This window comes from Suricata suricatta, chromosome 12 (genome assembly GCF_006229205.1).
Source record: "Suricata suricatta isolate VVHF042 chromosome 12, meerkat_22Aug2017_6uvM2_HiC, whole genome shotgun sequence".
In the NCBI taxonomy this organism is placed as follows: domain Eukaryota; kingdom Metazoa; phylum Chordata; class Mammalia; order Carnivora; family Herpestidae; genus Suricata; species Suricata suricatta.
The window spans coordinates 16,363,225-16,383,547 of NC_043711.1; the positions used below are offsets into that span (position 1 = coordinate 16,363,225).

General features: G+C 39.9%; 1 long non-coding RNA gene across 3 annotated transcripts; it reads left to right on the top strand.

Annotated features, from left to right (window-relative positions):
- The first annotated feature begins 12 nt into the window (after positions 1-12).
- LOC115275351 lies at positions 13-9,004 on the top strand. Of its 3 annotated transcripts, none has more exons than XR_003901502.1 (4): positions 13-772; positions 4,191-4,267; positions 4,689-4,761; positions 8,800-9,004. It is a non-coding gene; the product is annotated as an uncharacterized LOC115275351 (long non-coding RNA). The 3 variants fall into 3 exon arrangements; XR_003901503.1 differs by lacking the exon at positions 4,689-4,761 and having other exon boundaries at positions 13-466; positions 562-772; XR_003901501.1 differs by lacking the exon at positions 4,689-4,761.
- Positions 9,005-20,323: the final 11,319 nt, after the last annotated feature.

Sequence of the window (20,323 nt, forward strand, 5' to 3'; positions counted from 1 at the left end):
CTCCGGCGCCCGCCCGCCGCTCTCTCCCCCACACACTCACACGGGGAGCGACGCGCACCCTGCCAGCCCCTCCACCGCACAGGCCCGGCCCCTTAAAGGGACACGCACTGGCCGCACGTCGGCCGCCAGTCGGCGCTCCGGCAGCTGCCGGGCGACCCCCAGGCCGGGGCGGGTTGGCCGGCCCGGGTCTACCCGCGGCTTCCCGGAACAATAAGCCCCAGGTCCGAGCGTCGTGGACTCGCCCGGGACCCCAAGCGGTGGCGCCGCCGCGACCTCTCTCCCCGAGGCCCCCCGAGGCGGCCTGAGGCTGAGGCGTGACCCGGCCCGGCTCCCGGCTGTTGGCAGGCGACGTCCGGGGAACGGCCCGAGCCCGCCGGGACTCTAACCTTCCTGCCCCTCAGACCTTAGCACCGACGTCCGCTGCCGCGCCGACGACGGCCCCTCCCCCGGGCCCCGGGACTCCGAGGTACCGCGGTCGCCGCTCCTCCCGAGCCTGTCTCCCTTCTCTCCTTGATCTCTCCTCGCGTTCTCTCCCCCTTGCCTCTTCATCTCGCCCCTCAGCGGGTACGGAAACGGAGCCAGGCCGCGGATTCGCCCGGAGCCCAAGCTCACCGGACGCCCTCTCCTCCTTCCCGCCTCCCTCTGGGTCATCTGTCCCCTCCCCCCCAACTCGGCCAGGCCACCACGCCAGCCTTCCGCGGGGTTCTTAAGGCATCGAGCAAACATCCTTTTTTAAAGGCTGCTAATCACTGCAGCCCGCAAAGATGACAAGGTGAGATTAAATGGGACAACTTGAAAGGGCTAGAGTTTTTAGTTCTTATTTTTGGAAGGAGAAACAAGAATGCGTAAAGCCTTTGGCTAAACGCTCAGGACGTTGAAGAGTTCGTGGCAACTGATCATTTTGAAATTGGGAGTTCACAGGATCACCATAACTTAGAATAGGATTTTACCAGCAAACAGCCGCACGGAAGGATGTGTTGTGGACTTAGTGTTCGTGTGCCCCCCACCCACCCGATTCACACCGTTGAAAACCCCAACCTCCCTGGTATTAGAAAGTGGGGCCTTTGAGGTGATTAGGTCATGAGGGTGGAGCCCTCCTGAATGGAATTAGTGCCCTTATAAAAGAGACCCCATTGAGCTCTCTGTCACTGTGCTGTCTGCCACGTGAGGGAAGATTCAAGGAGAAAAGGTCAGGCTACAACTCAGAAGCATTCCCCCAGCGGACCGCAGCCATGCCAGCACCCTGCTCTCCAATTCCCAGCAAGCAGAACTGTCAGAAATAAATTTCGGTTGGTCATAGCCACCCAGTCCATGGTATTCTGTTATAGCAGTCTAAACCAACACGGTATGTGTCCTAATTACTGAAGTGTGGCCTCAGCGAATTGACATCTTTTATTAGCTCTTTTCATATCCTGTAAGTGTGTGTGCGCAGGTGCACGTGCAATGCATATGCAAACAGTGTCTATTAGTGTTTTATCATCATAGTTTCTCACTTGGGGATCATTTTGGGGTTTGGGTTGGTTTTTTTTTTTTTTTTCCTGTTGCTTTTAGGCGTAGGGCATAGGATCCAGTCACAGGGCTCATCTGATTCCCTAGGTTCAAGTCTCCCACGACCACTTCTTTATAGACCATGAATGTTACATAATTTCTCTGTGCCTTTTCTTTTTCCCCTCATTCTAAGATGAGAATATTAACGTGGACAGGTCCTCTAACTGTTGTTAAGGGTTAAATGAGAGACCCTTTGTAAAACTCTACACCTTCAGTAAATGTCAGCTCTTAATCAGATATTTAAGGGCAGTGGTTAAGTGTACCAGCCCTGCCACTGTCTAGTATGTGACCCTGGGCATGGTTACTTTTCATGCAAGAAAAGAATTGGAGGATTTAATACTATTAAATGCCTTCTTTTGTACGAGTGTTTTTTGTGCACATATTTTAAATCCAAAGAGAAAGTATCTTCAGAACATGTTCTTCGGCCTGGCCTCTTGATCTAAGCTGTGGAATAATTTGGTCTTTAGCATTATTATATATTGACTGTCTCCTGTTTTGTTACATAAAGCCTTCTGCACAATGTGTTTGAGGGAAAGATGTCAAACGTCTTAAGGTGAAACATAAGCATTTATCCCTGGTGCGCTGAAAACCATAAACACCTTCATAATTGCTTCTGCCATTACTGCTTCCTGTTGACCCAGACCACCTCATCCCAGGGGAGCCTTTAGTGACCTTGAAACAAAGTTGACTCAAGCATCTCTTGCCTTAGGGGAGACAAAAGGCCAAAAGTTGGAAACTGTCCACAGTGAGGCTCCAGGTACCTGGTAAAGAGTTGGGAAAAGAAAAAAAATGTAGTCGAGGGGACGGCAGAGGCACCAATTGATCCCTTGAGCACTGTCTTCAAAACTGTAAACAAAATGTTTAAGGTGATATGCTGGCAGGACAGAACTGACAAACAGAAACAATACAAACTAGATAGTGAGCTACTCTAAAGTGCCACTGGGTGGTACCTTTTTTCCCCCCAGGGTGCCCAAGCCAAAGCTCTCCTGCCTCACCTGGAAACGTGGCTAAAGCTCTAGAGGGAGAGAACGGTCATTCCCACCCTTGACCCACAGCTGAAGCTGAATGGGGAAACCACTCTTAACCACTTACTCTTTCTTGCCTCTTCCCATCCCACTCTTCTCTCACCAAATCTTTTCCCAGGTGAGGATTATCAGGAGACTGGTTGTGCTCAAGAGATCCCAATTTGGAAGAGACCAACAAGCCCCAGGCCTTCAGTCCTAGGACTCCTCAAAGTTCCCTGCTTTGCCAAGAGGGGGCAGAGTTGACAGTGGCAACAAGGCCAACACTGGCAGTGGGAGCAGAGCAGTGTGGGCAGTTGTGTCTCTAAGCATGTGCTCCCGCATAAACGCTCACCTTGGCAGCCTATTCTGGCAGCCAAAGCCTGTGGTTAATAGTCTTCTGCTGATATATGAAAGATTGAATATGGTATCAGAAGGCAGTTTGGGAGTGGAGTATACATGAATAACATATGCAAGGCTAGGTTATATCAAGATCAAATATTTGAAAATTCAGGCTTGCCAGTACAAGATTCATGTAGATCACAACAGTTTGTGAGATACTTACTCACTTTCCATGATTATTTAAATTATCTTGAATCTATTCCCAGCTGACATGATCCTTATCATCTATTTATCCTTTTTTCCCCCCAGTATGCTTTTAAATAGAGGAATCGTGTGTATTACATATTCCAAAAATGTATTTTTCTTTATTTGGTCTCTGGGAACCCAAACTTAGCTGTTACTATAATTGATATTAACCCCTACCCCCAAAAAATAAATACATCCAGATCTGTCCTAGCATTCGAATAGAAACACAATTTAAGTATTTAGAAGCTGTTATATACTGTGTTTTTTTATGGTGATTTACTGCTTAATTTAATAGATCGACAAATTATTCTGTTACAATTGAAATTCCTTTCCATTAATTAAAAATATAATGAGACAGTTTTTAGAACAAAATGTTTAACTCTACAAATGAAAAACTTGGATCAAGTGATTTAAATGTATATTTACTTCCCTGTAGGATAGAAATGTATACAACCAACATCTTAGCATTTAGGGAGCATGAAATGTGATAATGTCTAAGAAAGTACTTGGTAAATGTAAAGTAGTCATGCACTAAAAAATTAGCTACCTTATAAATTTATGTAGATACCTGAAGTCCAACATAATTGAAAGTTACTTTAGATTTAATCAGTTTACAAAAGAAAGCGAGCATCCTTTAGAATCATGGTTATTTCAACTGTTCTACACAATTATGTCACACCCTTTGGCTCCGGAATTCCTGAAAGAGTGTAATTACAATTGATTTTTAATCATGTTCACTCTGCAGATCTCAACACAAAAAAATTCACAAAACAATACACAACCCATATTGAGTCCTATCACCTACATTATTTATGTCAAGTGAGCACCTTCCTCTATAGTAGTAGTATACTCTGTAGTTGTCTTTTTTCTTCCATACATCTTTGTTAACTGGCTTTCATTACCTAAGTCTATCTTCTTAGCTCTTGTAAGTTCATTGTAGGCAGAAGCATTATTGTCTCTCATATTTTATAGTGTTTGGCCTGTATGTGGCAGGTGTAATAAATACTTCACTACTTTTTTGAAAACCTTACTTTTTTACTCTTTTTCTTTTAGAAACTCCTGAAGTGTTCACGTTGGATTTTTCTGTCAGGACTACATTGTTGAGCAACTAATAGTCTGCTGACATCCAGGTAAGCACTGTCTCCTGTGAAGACTCCTTCATACGTCCCTAGGAGCCAACCATTTCACTGGGCTTGAAAGTGCTGACCTGAAAGAACCATACACTTAACCGTCAAGCACACGGGAATATTATTAGCTGATTTCTTTTCAATATTTGTTAATCTCATCTTCCCCACAAGAATATCAAACACTCAGGGAAGCGGTTATAGTGTTTGTTCTGTTGTGTTTTGGATCTTGGCATCTTGGATCTCAGGGGCTACTTAGTGCATCTTCCTTCCCAGCCTTGTCTCTCCCAGCAAAGGATGAAACTCATTTTAACAGATTAATAAACCAAAGATAACAGAGGTCAAGGTACTTACCTAGAGTCACATAAGTTAAGGAAAAGTAGAGCCAGAATTTGAACCTCGCTCTCTGATTCAAGATATTTTTCAGACAAAAAATCTGGAATTTACCACCAACAGAAAATACTCTCGGATACAAGAAGGAACAATGAGCAAAGAAATTGGTAAATAAGTGGTTAAAACTAAAAATGTAATCAAAGAATAATACTAATGTATGTGGTTAATAAAGTAAAGCAAGATAGAACTAATATCTTGGACAACAAAATCATACTTGGGAAGTGGGAAGGGTGATTGGAGTTAAAGTTTTCCAAAATCCTTGTATTGTTGGGGAAGGGGGCAAAAAAGTAAGCTTTATTCTTTTAAGTGTTCAAGTTAAAATATCTCAGGTAACTACTAAGAGAGTTTTTATTTCTAAAAAGAGGGAGGAAATAGAATAAAATTACAAAATAGTAACATATAATGATGAGAAAAAAGAAATAGTGAAACATAGAAATCACAAACAATATGGTAAAAAAATAAATGCAAATATTTCAGTAACTACAGTAAATGTAAATCAAATAATGTCTCCAATTTTAAAAAAGAATGCAAATAGACAAATAAAATCCAACAAAATGCTATTTTTGAAACATTCTCAAAACCAAAAACAGAAAAATGTAGAAGGATAGAAAAAGAGGTCAGGCTAATATATCAGTAGAAAGCCTACCGGTAGCATCAGACAAACTAAGACTAAGTGAAGGTTACTAAGTAATCATAAGTTCAGGACCCTAGTACTTCAGAATTCTAAACATGTATGCACATAATTACATCTCCTTAAAATACTGAAAGTAAACTTTGACAGAACTACAAGAAAAATGTATAAATTTCCCACTATAGTGGAGATTTTAATATACCTCAAGATAATGGATAGGTTTCACAGATAAGAATCAGAAGATATGAGTAACACAGTTAAGAAGATTGAGGGACACCTGGGTGGATTGGTCTGTTAAATGTACAACTCTGGATTTCAGCCCAGGTCATGATCTCAGGGTTTGTGAATTCGAGCCCCACGTCTGGCTCGGTGCTGACAGCAAGGAGCCTGCTTAGGATTCTCACTCTCTCTACCTCCCTCTCTGCCCCTCCCCTGCTCATGCTCATTCTCGCTCTCACTCAAAATAATTTTTTAAAAAAGAAGATTGAATTAACAGACATATTGATTGTTGCACTTAACAGAGCATTCATATCCTTCTAATGCACACATCTGATATACTTACGAAAATTGACCTCATGTATGTCCATGTAGTAATTCTCAACAGATTTCAGATTATTGGTGTTACATAAGCCATGTTCTCTAACAAACATGCAATTAAGTTAGAAATCACTAATAATGGGGGAAAAACACATTTGAATATTCAAAAGCATGCTTGTAAATAACTCTGTCAGAAAAAAAACTATAATGGGAATCACCAAATAATTGGCACTGAAGAAAAATGAAATGTAAATCCTGGAGTCTCCACACTAGGAAAATTTTTTTCTTTTTTCTTTTTTTTTTTTTGTATCTCTATGAGAATATGTATGTTAGCTGAACCTATATGGTAATTACTTCACAATATATGTAAATCAGAACATCACACTCTATACCTTCAACTTACATAGTGATTTATAGCAATGATTTCTCAATAAAACTAGAAAAAATAATGAAATATCAAAATCATAGATATAGCTAAAGCAGTAATTAAAGGGAAATTAGGAATTTAAATACTTATGGGGATGAGACAAAATTGACAATTACATGTCAAACTTAAGTAGAAGTAAAGAAAAAATAAAGATGAGAGTACAAAATTAATGAAAAAATGCATACAATGGAGAAGATGCACAAAGCCAACAATTCATTCTTTCTGAACAAACAATTTGACCAACTTCTGACAAATTGGGGAAGAAATAGAAGATACAAATAATGAAAGGAGGGACAAAACTATGGAAACTACTGAGATTATAAAATTGACCCCCAAAATGAACAATCTGATACCAATAGATTTGGAAACTTAGATCAACTTGGGTAGCTTTCTAACATAATACAAATTAGCAAAACTGACTTAGTGAGAAATGAAAAACCTATCTGTTCCTAAATCTATGAAAAAATTAATCAGTAGTCTGGGGCACCCGGGTGGCCCATCAGTTAAGTGGCTGACTCTTGATTTCAGCTCGGGTCAGGATCTCACAGTCGTGGGATCCACCTGTCTCAGGCTCTGCACTGAGCATGGAGCCTGCTTGGGATTCTCTCTCTCCCTCTCTCTCTGCCCCTCCTTCACTCACTGTCTCTCAAAATAGATAAACTTAAAAAATTTTAAAAAATCAGTAATCAATTTTTCCTCAAAAAGAAAGGAAGGGATAGATGGACAGACAGACCCAAATAAACAAAGATAGGACAAAAAAGGAAAAAGTGACAAGCTATTCTCATTCTTGAAAAAAGATGGAATAGTCCTGAACAAAATATTAAAGCAAATCCAAAATGATAAAAATCATAATCAAGTTGAATTTATTTCAGGAATGAAAGTTACGGTTTACTATTGCAAACTTTTTAAAGTAATTCACCATATTAACAAATTTCGCTGATGTGGTAGGCAGAATAATGGCTCCCCAAAGATGTCCACTTCCTGATCCCTGCAACCTATGAATATTTTTGTTTGTGTAGCAAAGGGACTTGGATGTGATTGAGTTCCATACCTTGGTATGGGGAGATTATCTTGGATTATCTGGGCCCGGTCTACTAACAAATTCTTAAAACTGGAAGAGGAAGGCAAAAGGGTTGGTCAGAGAAAAGAAAAAGGGCAAGGACTCAACCTGCCTGTTGCTGGCTTTGAAAATGAAGGAAAAGGGCCATGAGCCAAGGAATGTGGCAGCCTGTGCAAGATGAGAATAACCCTCACTCATTTCACAGCCGGGAAGAAAACAGGGACTGTGGTCTACAGCCTCCAGGAACTGAATTCTGCCAGTAACCCAAATGAGCAGGAAATAGATTTTCTCCCAGAGCGTCCAGAATGGAATGCAGCCTGCCAACACTGTTTTTAGTTCCGTTAAACCCATCCTAGATTTCTGGTGTGCAGAAACTTATATTGTCTTAAGCTTCTAAGTTTGTAGCGATTTGTTATAGCAGCAATTGGAAACTAATACAAGATGGTACAATCAAATACTTTTAAGATACAGGCAAAAGTGTTAACATTCAGTAACCATTCTTAATTTTAAAAAAAGAAAAGGAAAAAACCCTTTAACAAACCAGGAATAGAAGGAAACTTCCTTAACCCGATAAAGATCTAGAGCAAACATGATACATAATTGTGAAATAAAGCATTTTTTAACTTCTTTTGAAATTAAAAGAGAAAAGCATTTGTGGGGTGACTGGGTGGCTCAGTCTGCTAAGCAGCTGACTTCTGCTCAGGTCATAGTCTCACAGTCCATGGGTTTGAGCCCCACATGGGGCTCTCTGCTGACAGCTCAGAGCCTAGAGCCTGCTTCAGATTCTGTCTCTCTCTCTGCCCATCCCCCACTCATGCATTATCTGTCTCTGTCTCTCAAAAATAAACATTAAAAAAAGTTTTTTTAATGTTTGCTATCACCATTTCTTTTATCTTTCTTTTCTTTCTTTTTTTGCTATGTCATTTCTTTTTAACATTGTGCTGGAGTCCTAGCCAGCAAAATAAAACAATGAAAGAAATAAAACAAGTAAGGAATGAAAAAGGACAGTTGTTATTTACACTTGATCTTAGCCAAAAGGCCGAGAAGCGATTGACAGTTGTTATTTACAGGTGGTATGATTACCTATTTAGAGAACCCAAAATAATTTACAGAATAATACTTAATACTAAAGACATTTCTTCCAGGTTTTCAGATTAAAAAAAGTCAACTGCATTTCCATGATCCAGCACAAGCAAATAAAGCCTACCATTTACAAAAACAACACCAACTTGACAATAAACTATTAAAAATAATAATTCTGCTTTGAACATATTAAGGCAGAGAATGTTGCTAAACATACGAATGGAGATACAAAGTGACCAGTTCAACAATACCAGTCAGGAACTTAGAGGAATGCCATACGTATAAACACATAGATTTTGGAGTCATCAGTGTACAAATATTCATGAGATCTCCTAGGGCAAGGGTATAGCTAGAGAAAAGGGCAGATAAAAGGACAGGGCCCAGGACTGAGCATTTGGGTACATTAGTATTTACAGGTCATAAAGAATGATACTCCACCGAAGGGACAAAGGTGAAGAAAACAGGAAAGTGTGGTCTTATGGAAGCCATGAGAAGAAAGCCTCCAAATGAACAGAGAAATTCAAAAGCTTCCCACTCTCAACTACTTTTCCTATTTATCTTTGTATGTTATCAATTGCTGCATAATAAAACAGTGATTTAAATTAAAAAATAGTCATGAGGTGCCTGGGTGGCTCAGTTGATTAAGACTCAGGTCATGATCTCAAGGTTCGTGAGTTCAAGACCCACATCCGGGTCTGTGCTGTCAGGTCAAAGCCTAGAGCCTGCTTCAGATTCTGTGTCTCTCTCTGCCCCTCCTCTGCTCCCACTCTGCCTCCCTCTGTCTCAAAAATGAATAAACATTTAAAAAAAAAAAAAGGAAACTTTGCAACCAAGTGTATAAGAATCACATTTAATGCAGTACCTCAAAGAGAGTCTATGCAATATATATTTCACAATAGAAGGGGAAAAGCCTGGATATAAGATGAGGCATAGATAAGGCAAATACTTTTTAAATGTTAAGTGACAAAGACCACAACATTATTCATATTAACAATATTGCTTAAATTTAGTATGCCCATATAAAAAGATCTCTTTTGAAAAATTATGTTTAGTACTACCAGTTGTGCTTTGCTATTTCATTTAAAGTTAAAAAAATTTTAATGAAATAAAAAGTAGACAATGGATGATATACTTAGAAAAATGAAAATCCCCAAACTTGAATCAAGAAGAATCAGAAAGCTTTCAGGGCCCCTGGCTGACACAGTTGGTGGGACATGCAACTATCTTGGTCTCAGGATTATAAGTTTGAGCCCCACATTGGGTGTGGACAGTACTTGAAAATAAAATGTTAGGGTCGCCTTGGTGGCTTATTTGGTTAGCCACCCAGCTTTGGCTCAGTTCATGGTCTCACAGTCCGTGGGTTTGAACCCCATGTCAGGCTCTATGCTGACAGCTCAGAGCCTGGAGCCTGTTTAGGATTCTATGTCTCCCTCTTTCTCTGCCCCTCTCCTACTTGGTCCCTATCTCTCTTTCTCAAATATACATTTTTTTATTTTTAATTTAAAAAAGGACTATCTTTAAAAAAAATCAGAAAGCTTGAATAACCACAAAGGAAATAAAGGGTAGTCAAATATCTAAAAGAAATGCCAGACTGTTTCATTAAAGAAGAAAAATTTAGGAGCACGTGGGTGGCTCAGTTGGTTGAGTGCCAGACTTGATTTTAGTTTGCATCATGATCCTGGGATCCTGGGATCGAGCCCTGCATCAGGCTCCATGCTGAATGTGGAGCCTGCTTGAGATTCTCGCTCTCGCTCTCTCCCTCCGCTCTCCTTTTGTCCCTCATCCCCCTGATGTCCTCTCTCTCTCTCTCTAATTAAAAAAAAAATGTATATGATTATCTCAGTAAATGTAAAAAATATTAATGAAGTTTAACACTCATTACTGCCAAATACCCTTAGTGAACTAGAAGCACAAGAAATTTAATATGAAAATGTTTATTGGAAAATTATAGCAAACATCATAGTTAATGTGGAACATTGGAAACTACTGGGAATTTTCCCATTAAAACTAGAAACATAAGTATACTGATAGATAGCACTGTACTAGAAGGCCTAACAGATTAATTAATGCATATAAATAAAGAGGGAGAGGAAAATATTACACATTTTCTGTAGACAATATGATGTAGACTATTTAAGGAAGACAACTGGTAAACTAGTTGCTCTGATAAACGTTTAATATTAATGTGGCTGGATATGAGATTAGCCTATTTTTTTTTTTAAGTTTTAGGAGTCCCATGATCATTCTCAAGTCAGGTGGTTTACTAGAATGACTCACAAGACTATACTCACAGCTAAGGCTTTATTACCAGCAAAAGAGTAAGAGCAGAACAAAAATATGCATTGGGTGAAGTCCAGAGAAATCAGACAAAGGCTTCTAAATCTTTCCCCTCCTGGGATCACACAGGATACACTCATTCTAGCAGCAGACTAGAAGGATATGTGAAATCCTTCCCAAGGAAGCTCACTCTGGTCCAGGGGTCTGAAGCTTTTATCACAGGTTGGTTATGTAGGCAACTGTTTCGGCTACATGACCATTCATGATAACTGATACTCGAGACTCCAGCAGTGAAATGAGGTACATCATCAATCTTGGTGTTTGTGCAAAGCAATCCTGATAAAGTGGCACAGCGTCATCCATTGTTCTGGGCATACAGAACATTATCAGGATCATAAAAAGCATTCTGAGAGCCATATTCTTAGTGGTTGGCCAAGGGTTCACTGGGTCCTAGGCTCCCCAAGAGACATGCGAAGACTGAACAACCAGACCTACTGTATTAACTCTTCTCTCTGAAAAAATAAACAGTGTTAAAACAGTGTTAACCAATTTTTTTTAATGTTTTATTTCTATTAGAGAGAGAGACAGAATACAAATGGGAGGGTCATAGAGAGAGGGAGACACAGAATCCAAAGCAGGTTCCAGGCTCTGAGCTGTCAGCACAGAGCCAGATATGGGACTCAAACTCATGAACTGCAAGATCATGCCCCGAGCCAAAGTCAGATGCTTAACCAATGAGTCACCCAGACATCCCTAACCAATTTTTAAATGTAGGAAAAAAAGAATTCCATTCATAGTGGCAACAAAAGTAAAATGAACTTAATAAGAAATAAGCACACCCTATATTAAGAAAACTGAACAATAAAGTTTTAAGAAATGGGGAAATAAGTATTGTACCTAGATATAAAGAGAATATTGACTTCTGGTTCTGGATAAGGAGGGAATAAATGTGCATCTTATTCCTCTACAAAGAACAGCTAAATAAAACAAAAAACAATAAAAAAACACCGAAATCCTGGATGTTATACCTAAAATAAACCAAAATGACTCTGAAGTCTTACTGACTTGGGACATTGGGATCACAGGATGACACAGTGATGGCATACATGGGTTTTCTCTTTTGGTCTCCTACACCCTAGACTGGGTGCTAGAGACTGGCAACTAAGAAAGGCCAACAGGAATACTCAAAAAAAGCCTCCCACAAGCTGCTTCTCTAGCTCATGCCCCAAGAAAGCGGCAGCCTACCAAGAGATAACTAGACGATACTTCCCTACCCTACCAAACAACATAGAACAGAACCAGAGGGGTGGTATTAGAGAAGACTGAATTGGAAGCTGGGATTTTTTATCCCTGCCTGGTGGTACTGAGGCCCCTCTTTGGTGTTAGTGGAGCCCACACGGGCACTCTGGATGTGTCCCCACCAACCATAAAAAGGTACTCCTCCCTTTACCATTCAGTATCGGGAGGAGGCTGAGTGTGAAGATGGAACTTTCACCAACATCCAGCAATAATGAGTCCTCCCTTCCTAAAAGTCACCCCTCACCCCCTCTCAACCAAGGTGATGTCAGGCATAGTGGGAGGCAAGATATCTGACATCCATACAAAGGAACAAGTTACCACTTCCCTTTTGAGGTGTCAAGAAAGTTAAATGGGAGGTCTAGAATTTCACCCCCACCTGGCAGTAAGGAGGTGGTACCCCATTCCTCTCTGGCATGGTGTCAGAGACAACCTGCTAAAATAGATTTATATAAGATCCAGAGTCCAGGGATGCCTGAGTGGCTCAGTTGGTTAAGTGTCCAACTTCGGCTCACATCACAATCTCACGGTTTTTGAGTTCGAGCCCCATGTCAGGCTCTGTGCTGACAGCTCCGAGCCTAGAGCCTGCTTCAGATTCTGTGTCTCCCTCTCTCCATCCCTTCCCCACTGGCACTCTGTCTCTCTCTCAAAAATAAGTAAACATTTACATTTTTAAAATTTTTTTATATTTTTTATTTATTTCTGAGAGACAGAGATAGCGTGAGCATGGGAGGGTCAGAGAGAGAGGGAGACACAGAATCCAAAACAGGCTCCAGGCTCTGAGCTAGCTGTCAGCACAGAGCCCGATGCGGGGCTCGAACCCACGAACCGTGAGATCATGACCTGAGCCGAAGCCGGATGCCTAACCGACTGAGCCACCCAGGCACCCCTACATTTTTTTTTAAAAAAGAAATACTTTTTTAAAAGGGAGACTAAATTTTTTAAAACCAAGAGTCAGTCAACTGACTGAGCCACCCAGGCACTCCAAGGAGGGTAAATTTCTTAAAGATGATGACCCTAGTATAAGAAAAGGCAAAGGAGGCATACCTGGTTGGCTCTGTTAGAAGAGCATGTGACTCTCGATCTCTGGGTTAGTTATGAGTTCCAGCCACATGTGGAGTGTAGAGATTAAATTAAAAAGGAGGGGCACCTGGGTGGTTCAGTCGGTTAAGTCCAACTTCAGCTCAGGTCATGATCTCATGGTTCCTGAGTTTGAGCCCTGCATTGGGCTCTATGCTGACAGCTCAGAGCCTGGAGCCTGCTTCCAATTCTGTGCCTCCCTCTCTCTCTGCCCCTCCCCTGCTCGTGCTCTGTCTCCCTATCTCTCAAAAAAAAGAATATTAGAAAAAATATTTTTAAAAAGAAAGAAAATGGAAGAAACCCTTGTGACCTTTGCTTAGGCAATAAAAGGACAATACATAGAAGAACAAATTGATAAATTGAACTTCATCATAATTTAAAACTCCTGCTCTTCAGGGACACCTGGGTGGTTCAGTCGGTTAAGCATCAGACTTTGGCTCAGATCATGATTTCATGGTCTATGACTTCCATCCCCATGTCAGGCTCTCTGTTCTCAATGCAGACCCTGCTTTTGATCCCCTGTTTCCTCTCTCTACCCCTCCCCCACTTGCATTTTCTCTTTTTCTGTCTCTCAAAAATAAATAAACATTTAAAAAATTTAAAAAACCTGCTCTTCAAATGACGTTGTTAAGAAAATGAAAAGACAAAGTGTAAACTAAAAGAAAATCCTTGCAAGGCGTATATATGATAAAGGACTTATACATGTAAAGAACTCTCAGAAATCAACAATAAGAAAATGACACAATTTTAATGACTAATAGATTTGAACAGGCACTTCATCAAAGAAGATATCCAGATGGCAAGTAAGAACATTAAAAAATGTTCAACATGCAAATTAATTATGCAAATTAAAAATGGAATGAGAGACCACTACACAACAATGATTAGGATAGCTGAAGTTAAAGAAACAGACCATACTGAATATTGGCAAGGATGTGTTGTGCTTTCTTCGTGGTAGTGGGAGGTATGAGATGCAATAATTTGTCTTTTATTTTGGAGGTGATGTCCCAGATTACTAGACTCCTAAAAATTTTACTGAATGTGATGGACCCCTGAGTCTTCATAGGATTTATCTCCCAGCCATTGTAGGACATGAGTCTCACCAAGGACTTTACAATCCTATCCATTTATTGCTTGCTTGATTCAATTAGCATGATGTCATCAATATGGTTGACCAATGTGATAATATGATGGATGTCCAAATTATTTAGATCTTTCCATTTTATAATTTGACAGAAGTCAGGAGAGTTAAGACGGCTTTGGGCAAAAGTATAAATGTAGGGGCACCTGGGTGGCTCAGCTGGATGAGCGCCTGACTGTGGCACAGGTCATGATCTCACAGTTCATGAGTTCAAGCCCTACATTGGGCTCTGTGCTGACAGCTCAGAGTCTGGAGCCTGCTTTGGATTCTGTGTCTCCCTCCCTCCCTGCCCCTCCCCCACTCATGCTCTGTCTCTCAAAAATAAATAAACATTAAAACAAATTTAAGGGGCACCTGGGTGGCTCAGTGGGTTAAGCCTCCAACTTCAGCTCAGGTCATGATCTCACATTCATGGGTTCGAGCCCCGCGTCGGGCTCTGTGCTGACAGCTCAGAGCCTGGAGCCTGCTTCCAATTCTGGTCTCTCTCTCTGCCCCTCCCTGCTCATGCTCTGTCTCTCTCTGTCTCAAAAACAAATAAAAAACATTAAAAAAATAAAACATTTTAAATAGTTTTTCAAATAAAATAAATGACCTTAAAAAACTATAAATGTATACTGTTGTCCATTCCAAATGAATGTGAATTGTTTTTGAGATTAGAGATAAATATTTATAAACTTAGTCTTTTAACACTAATATAATATGCACAGCTTTTGTCTGTTTAGTTCACTTTATTTAACCCTAACATATGACTGAACATAATTCAGCCAAGCCCCCCACATGGTAGAAACAACTTTCTGTCATTTTATCCCTCTGACACTCTAATATCTGCCTTCCCAGACAGCATTCCTGACTATTTGTATCTCAGAAAAAAACAATGATATGTACATTCTAAGGTAGTATGATAATGTCCTATGCATTTTTTTAATTGAGAAGTTGGTTTATCTGATAATTGGTGTTCAGATTGTACTGAAAAAGGCTAATTTCTACTGAGTTACACAAATGCTCCCTTTTCTCTTTTATTGTTTTATCTAACCCAAGCTATTTCACCCCTACCATGAGAAACCCAAGCAAGTTGAAATTAATCCCAAGCTTGGAGCAATAAATTGGTAGATTTCTACTTCTCTGTGTGAACATATTTTATTTTTTATTTTTGGTTCACAAGTTATAGTACCTGCCAATAGGACTTTTCCAGAAACGTGTTATCTCAACCACAATTTATCGAATGCTTTCTGTATGCCAACTCCTGTAGATAGAAATAGGGGATATGGAGATAAACGAGAGCATCTCTGCCTTTGGGAAGCTCTCAAACTAACTGAGAAACACTTCTAAAGAGTTAACATTTCCGCAGTGAACAATAACCCCATTGGTGAATTTGTTAGTCCCGTTGGACCATAACTGGAAGCCAAGAAGGTTATTCTCTCCTTTCCCACAGAGAACCAAAGTAGTAATCAGCTCTATGTGCTAAGTTATGATCATCTGAATGTCTTAACATGGACTTTCTTTATTTTTTTTTAACGTTTGTTTATTTTTGAGAGAGTGTGTAAACAGAGGAGTAGAGAGAGAGGAGGTCAGAGGGTCCGAAGCAGGCTCTGCACTGATATCAGCAAGCCCGATGCAGGGCTTGAACTCATGAACCATGAGTTCATGACCTGAGCTGAAGTTGGACACTCAACCGCCATCCAGGCACCCCTTAACATGGACTTTCAACAATGGAGCAGCAGGTGGCCAAGGCAGGGACTGAGAGGAAATACTGCCTAAAATCATTCTTAAACACATGTTTCTGTGAGAATGTCTGGCTCACTTGCCATGTCAGGCCTCCTAGCATTTGTGCAATGATGTAACATCACAACCATCAGGAAAGAGTCTCCCTCTCTCTTGGAATACATTTTTCACAGCTTTCTCATCTAATTCCTTACAAATCCATGAAGAAGGGGGAATCCAATGGCAATTTAGAGTTGAGCTCCTTGTTGCAATAAGGGCTACTTTTTCTCCTCAAAGGACACTCAAGAATCCTTGGTCAATGGGTCATCACAGGGTGAATCCTGGCAAAGTATAATTTTCAAAAATTGAAAACATGACTTATACAAATATAAGGGAACAATAAGATGTCATAGCTGGTTCAAAGAGTATGTTGAGCAACTGGGTATTCACAGACATAAATAAAGGAATATTGGGAGATTTAAAAAAGGAACGTTAGAATTAAAATGTTAGATAAGATAGGGGCACCTAGGTGGCTCAGTCAGTTAAGTGTCCATCACTTGATTTTGTCTGATCTCACAATACCATGAGATCAAGCCCCGCATCAGGCTCTGAGCTGACAGCTAGGAGCCTGCTCCAAGCTTCCTCTCTCTTTGTCTTTTCTCCCACCCACACAAAAGTGTATGCTCACACACTCTCAAATATTTTAAAACTAAAGTGTTAGATAAGATATAAAATTGGTTCATGTCAAGCAAGGCAATCAAACCATAACCTTTGGGTTTATCTTTTCCACTGGATAATATTTAGCATATAACTTTAGAGTAATTGATAGTAAATGACAAAGCACATTTTTTTAAGATAGGTAATTAAATAACTCTTGGATGAGACCATCATCCCCCTTAGCTCTCAGTATGACATTCAAAGTACATGCCAACTGCCTTTTTTCCTTTTTTCCAAGTAATTATTCTTTTTCTGTTGTTGTTGCAAGTAATTTTTCTTAACATCTTCTGTTTCTTCAGCCAGGCATCTAAGCCCTCTCCCAGCTGCCCATCTGTCCCAGCATGTCTTTTCAAGTCCAGCTTCCTTCTACACCTTTCCCACACTCTCCTATTTCAGAATTTCTGCCCAACCTCCTTATCAACCAAAGATCCTGTGATTCATTGCCAGAGGTCAAGGTACCACTTACCCTTCAAGGGCAATGCAGTTGGCACCTCTCTTTAGAATCGGTGCTGTTAATGAATTGAATCCCCTATGACACTATTCCAAATTACTTAGTACTGATCCTTCTTGGCTGGTATGAAAAAAAAGTTCCTTGGGATTTCACTATTTTATTTGCCTGCAATCTTTCTAGAGACAGCATGATGAAAAACTAAGTCTTCAACTATTACAGCATTAGGTCCTGTTAAATTGAATTTGACAGCTTGGGCACCCCTGCACAAAAGCCTTCAAATGAAAGGTGCTTTTTGTTGCATGAGCCTAATTTAGAACTGCCCCAAAGGGATTTTTGCACAATTGGTGGGAAATTTGTGATATCATGTTGAAACTTAACATGACTAAATTCAGCTTTCACAATTCTGATGAAAAAAAAATCACAAAACCTTGGAAACTGGACCACAAAAAGAAGGATCTAGACTGTTAACTCTTGCAGTCGATAATGGGACAATCAAATGTCTACATGAAAAAGAATGAATCTGGACTACTACCTCATAAAATCAATTTAGAAGAATGAAAACTATAAAACTCTTAGAAGAAAACATAGGGGTAAATCTTCATGTCTATGGATGTGGCTATGATTTCTTAGATATGAGACCCAGAGCATGAGTAACAAAAGAAAAACAGATGAATTGGACTTCATCAAACTCAAAAACTTTTGTGGTTTATAAGACACCATTCAAGAAAGTGAGCCCACATATAGGAGAAAATAGTTGCAAATTATGTATCTGATAAGGGACATGTATCTATACTGTATAAAGAACTCCTACAACTCAATAATAAAAAGATAAATAGCCCACTAAAAATGGGCAAAGGATGAAATAGACATTTCTCCAAAGAAGATATACAAATGGCCAATAAGCACATAAAATGATGCTCAACATCATTAGTCATTAGGAAAATGCAAATCAAAACAATGAGATAGCACTTCATACCTACTGAGATGGCTATAGTAAACAAGACAAATAATTACAAGTGTTGTTTAACATGTGGAGAAATTGGAACCCTTAAACACTGCTGGGGAAAGATAAAATGGTCCAGCCACTTTGAGAAACAGTCTGGTAACTACTCAGAAGGTTAAACACAGAGCTACAATATGACCCAGCAATTCCACTCCCAGGTATATACTCAGAATAAGTGAAAACAAACATCTACACAAAAACTTGTACTTGGTTCATAACAGCACCATTCATAATAGCCCAAAAGTGGAAACAATCCAAATATCTATCAACTGATGAATAGATAAAACAATTGTGGTATATCATCCATACAATGGACTGACTATATTTCAGCTATAAAAAGGAATGAAAAACTGATACATGCCACAGCATAGATTAACCTTGAAAACATTATGCTAAGTGAAAGAAGCCAGTCATATATTATGTGATTCCATTTATTTGAAATATCCAGAACAGACAAATCAATAGACAGAAAATAGATGGGTGGTTGTCTCTGGCTGGAAAGTGGCGTGAAGAAATGAAGAGTGATTGTTAATAGTACAAGGTGTATCAAGGGGTGAAAAAATGTTCTAATATTAGATTGTGGGGATGATTGCACAACACTGAATATACTAAAAATGTAGTTGATAGTTGTGACAGAGACTGTACAGTTCAAAAAGCCTAACATACTATCTAGCCCTTCACCAAAAATTTTGCCCATCTTCCCTTACAGTAAGTTTTAAATTGGGAAGTATGAGTCTTCCGACTTTGTTCTTTTTGTTTATTGTTTTGGTTATCCTGGGTTCTTTGCATTTCCATATAAATTTGAGGATTGGCTTGTCAATTTTTGCAAAAAAAAAAAAAACCTTGCTGGATTTTGATAGAGACTATGTTAAATTGCAGAATAAGGAAATCGTTTTTAAAAATTTATTTCAAATTGTCTCAGATTTAACCATCAAAGCCTCTTCCAACTTTCTTCCAGGTCCTTTTCATAAAAATTGTATCATTCTTTGAGGAATTCCTTGCTTTCTGGCAAGGCATACTAAGCTCATCTCATAATTTTTCTTATCACAGCCAAGGAATTTTGGCTTTTTTGGTGGAGGATGGTATTTAGAAGCCAAGATCTTGGTACTTAGGGTTAGATCTGGTACCTTGCCATTGGAGGTGTAACCGCTCCAAAGCCCTCTCAATGCCCAGAGCTAGGGATCTAGGGAATGTTTGTGTATACACACACAAATACACACATACATGCATATACACACATACACTGTATTAGTTTATATTATGTGTATGTATGTGTTATAATAGGATTGGATTTTCTACCACCTCTGAGACTAGCAGAAACAGATTGTCTTCTTCCCTCGTGTTCCAACTGGGAACTCACGAAATCAAGAAACACTCCTAAGAGCACCTTATTAGCCATGGACACGGGTCTGCTTGAACACAGACCTCTCTACCTGCTGATAAATTTGCTTGTTTCTTGGGATTCTACAGCAAGCACAGGCCTGACCCCCAGTAGGAAGATGCCTTAGATTGGCTTCCCTTGAAACAAACTCTGAGCTGCAGAGAATTTGTTCAGCAAACTTGTACAGTAAGGTTGTTAGAAGATGTGCTCAGTAGACATAACAGTAAGGGGGTGAGGGAGGCAGGACTGGCAAATTCTGATATTTGAGGGGCCCTGGGTGGCTCAGTGGGTTCAGTGTCTGACTTCAGCTCAGGTCATGATCTCACAGTTCGCGGGTTCAAGCCCCGCATTGGGCTCTGTGCAGACAGCTCAGAGCCTGAAGCCTGTTTTACATTCTGTATCTTCCTCTCTGTGCCCTTCCTCTGCTCATGCTCTGTCTCTCTCTAGAATAAATAAACATTTAAAAAATCTGATGTTTGAGTTTACCCAAATACCAAAATATCTGCCTCATAATCACTTCTGACTTCCCTGAGCTTGTCACCAGTGATCACATGGTAGGCCTGTACATCAGGAAGTTCATCTAGTCAGCCAAGTCCTTCTTGACTTGATGACTGTGGTAGGTAAAATAAAGCTTCTCTCTCCAAAGATGTCCATGTCCTAAGTCCTAAAACCTGGAATCCATGAATATGTTAGTTTACATGGCAAAGGTGAGTTGAGGTTGCAGTTAGAACCAAGTTCGCTAATCAGTTGGTTTTATTTTTTTTCCATAATATTTTGTCAAATTGTTTTCCATAAAACACCCAGTGCTCTTCCCCATAAGTGCCCTCCACCATCATCACCACCTCTTTTCCCCCCTCCCCCTTCCCCTTCAACTCTCAGTTCAT